Genomic DNA, 3883 nt, shown 5'->3' on the forward strand with positions numbered 1-3883 from the left:
AATAGGAGTGCTGGTAAAGCACCAAATTATTGCCGCTAAAGGTCTAACAACTAGTGGCAATTATATGCCTACAATTAAAATAACCACTAAAAGTGGTTAAGGAATATTTTAGTTCATACATTTAGGGGCAATCACAATTATCGGTAAAGACGAACTTAATTGTCGGTAGTGGTAACATATTTTAGTGGCAACTAAATCTGCATTATTTTTGCATTTAATAAATTTTGTTTATGGTTAACAAATATTCAATTTATTGGAGGTAAAAATTTGACTTTTCTAACAGCATTTGCTACAGCCTGAAATGATAAAATAAATACTCTACTTTTATTCATTCTAACAGAATGACAATATTCACTCTACAAAATAATATTTATTACATATACAAACAAAAATGACAAATTCATAGCTTTTACAGTGTCAACACCAAAAAAGAAGTACACAGCTTGAATGAGCAAATTAATCCAATCTCTCTTCACCTGCTTTGTGACCCTACTTGCTTTCCTGACCACTTTTCGAATTCAATCTCTCTACACCAGTAGAAAAAAGTGTACCTTAATATACAGAAGAAAGCGTAAACTTTATTAAATCTAGTTCATTATGTCTTGCGAACAAATTCACAAATTTGATAGCCTCTGATTCTGTTCATCAGGTTTATCATCTCTTACCTCCAGTTCAAAATATAATTCAGGCAGTGTTCCAATGCTCCAAGAACTTGTCTGACTAGCCTATCAAAGTGTATCAATATTGGATTTATATTTGTGCCTATCCCAATGAGACTACATCAGCAGATTTATGGCAATAATTTTTTATAATCTAGAAAAAATTCACTACACAATTTAAGTTAGTAGATTATTAATTTGACTCCTAGAATTCTCCAAACAACTAAAGTAAACACACGAAACATTTTAGAGCCACTTAAAAGAACTCATTGAAACATCAAAGAAGAGGCAGTAGCTTGTGATTTATATCCTCACAAACATATAACGATGTGAAAATTAAATCTACTTAACTCCACTGAGTCAAACTTTTGATTTTTCTTCTAGGCATTGAAAACTACATGGAAGTTTTAACAATAGAAGGTTATAATAGATGTTAAGATTAAATCTGAAAAGCCACCGTATGAGTTTAAAGCCTAACTATTATATACTATTAACAAGCTCTAACAGAAAAGAATCAGAAATAGAGCAGGTAACTACACTGCCAACTTTTTGAAAAAATTTACACATAAACTCCATTGTTCAGCACAATAACAATACCCAATTTTGAGATTTATATTCCTAAGTGGCACATTGCAACAAAATATACTAATCAGTAAGCTTTGTTCCAACTCAGAAAATTTTAATATATGTAGCATTTAAATCTGCTTAGCATGTTAATTTTTTATAAGCATATAATTCCTTTTTCTTTTTAGTAATTTTGATATGTTTATCGACAAAACAAACACAAAGAAGTATATTTTAGAGTTTACAAATACTAGAATTCAAATAACTTAGCATGAAAGGTGCAACTCTCAACAAACATATGATGTATAACTCCAGTTATTCATTCCAAATGACTTAGAATTTGTACTAAAGCTTAGTAATCGATTCAGAAAAGACTAGTACTTGAACACTTGGTTTGGACTGTTCACCCTTCGAAAAATGCAAACACCATAAAATAATCATCTCATGCCAAGAATGTAGACGCGCAGAACTATTTTCTTTTACCTCTTTTTTCAAAATAAAAGAAAAACATGTAACTTTGGAAATGAAATAGCTAGAACAACAATAACAACAACAACAACAACAATTCAGTGAGATCCCACTGTTGGGGTCTGGGAAGGGTAGTGTGTACACAGACCTTACCCCTACCCCGAGGGATAGAGGGACTGTTTTCGAAAGACCCTCAGCTCAAGAAGACGAAAAAATACAATATATCAGTACCATCGCCCATAGAAAAAAATAATGGTATCACAAGAACAAAGAAATAGCTATAAGTGGAAATAAAATGAATGTCAAAATATGAAATCTAATGTAAACTAAAATTGGTATACCTTCCATCAATAACTTACACCAACAGTTTAAAGATAATAAAATTGGAAAAATATCTTCTATCTCAACAGAACTGATACGTACAGTGATGCATCAGTTAACTTGCTTCAATAGTTTGGACATATGATGCTTAATAATTTGGCTTGATATATGATGAATATTAATATTGCGCACAGAAGATACCAATTAAATTGTTTAATAAGAAAAAAGGTACTTACATGAAAACAAGAATCCAAGTTTATTACGGCAAAACACATTAATTTTTGCATGTATATATATATATATATATATATATATATATATATATATATATATATATATATATATATATATATATATCTTAAGATGTAATCGCATGCACATAAATAGAACAAGGTGGATAGAACATTTTAGTTTTCGATTATAAGAACAATCTGGCAGTAAAAAATAGAGTAATAAGGTTTCAGCCTTCAATATTTAAGAACTTCATACGAAATTCACTTCTAATTCTTCCCTCTATGAGACAACTTGGGAATATAACCAAGAATGTTTCAACTCAAAATAAGGTAAACATTTAATTAACATGAATAAGTAAGTGAAGCAAATTTAGTCCGTAAACAATTCACATCTAACGAATAATATAATGAACTGTTTAAATAACTTAAAAACATATTGGATAGACAATGTTCTCTCATACATAAATCAATTCATGTTACTGCAAATGATTGAACATCTTTTATCAGATGCATAACATTATTATATCAAGAACAAGTTCTCAATACAAAGACATAATAAAGAACTAGAAATGTAATTCAAAAGAAATCAGCTACTATATTTTCTATAATCTCAATTATCAACAGAAAGTGGAAATTTACTTTAATAGAGTATGGGACAAGACAACACAATGTAAAGACATAAGAAACATCTCAATATTGTGAACTCTCCTGCACTTATTATAAATAAAATATTAGTAATTAAATTATACTCACTACAATCAGTTTAAATGCATATCAATTTGATTTTACATAAAATGTGTCTGCCTTCAACAGAACTTGAGAAACATACCCATATTGCAATTCTAATTACCAAATGAAATCTCCATTTTTTCACAAGACCCAATTCACCAGAATGCACCTTAAATTTTACTTTCTTTTTCACAATTCCGCATAAAAATTATGGATCAAACTTAGGTTAAGTCTACATTGAACCTTTCCAATAGAGGTTCTTGAGAGAAAAAAACTGATATTTAGTGAGGCCAACCATCAAAGGAAGAAGAAACAAATAAGGTCGAAAGTACAGAGAAATGAACAAAAAAGCCGTGACTAGCAGAGAAACCCTAGTTCTTCAGGATCGATCAAATATGTATTTAATCTAATCGGCATAAGGACCTAAATAAGGAACACCTTCTACCGCGCTCACTACCAATACAAAATTAATATTTATGCACTTTTGCTTTGCATTTCATGAGTAGAGGGTCATCAAAATCAAAAAGAAAAAAATCGAGAGATTACCTGGTGATGGTGGTCGGTGATGGTGAGAGAGATGAGTTAGGCGCTGACAACGATGATAGAAAGAGAGAGAGAGGGGTTTGCTCAATTTTACGGCTTGTTATAGCAGAGAAGATCTATTTGCAATTTGGAGGGAGGGAATATTTTACAACAAAAAGTGGGAGGGAGAATAAATTCAATGAAAATAGACTTAATTTTTTAACCTTTACTGGCCATTACTTTGAATGGTTGGTAAAAGAACACGATTTCGTGACAAATACACAAATGCCGCTAATGTTTGTATTGAGAGAATTAAATTACCAGCAAGTAGCTAATTGCCACTAAATAATTATTGGTAAAAGACTTTTTGTGGTTGTGACTATGAAT

The 3883-nt window shown here is 30.6% G+C and overlaps 1 long non-coding RNA gene across 1 annotated transcript; it reads right to left on the reverse strand.

The window, feature by feature from the left end:
- Window positions 1-322: 322 nt before the first annotated feature.
- On the reverse strand, window positions 323-3630 carry LOC107792038 (uncharacterized). The gene is made up of 3 exons (XR_001649426.1): window positions 3521-3630; window positions 666-762; window positions 323-551 (listed from the first exon to the last, which is right to left on the reverse strand). It is a non-coding gene; the product is annotated as an uncharacterized LOC107792038 (long non-coding RNA).
- Window positions 3631-3883: the final 253 nt, after the last annotated feature.

Source organism: Nicotiana tabacum, chromosome 7 (assembly GCF_000715075.1).
Source record: "Nicotiana tabacum cultivar K326 chromosome 7, ASM71507v2, whole genome shotgun sequence".
Lineage (NCBI taxonomy): Eukaryota > Viridiplantae > Streptophyta > Magnoliopsida > Solanales > Solanaceae > Nicotiana > Nicotiana tabacum.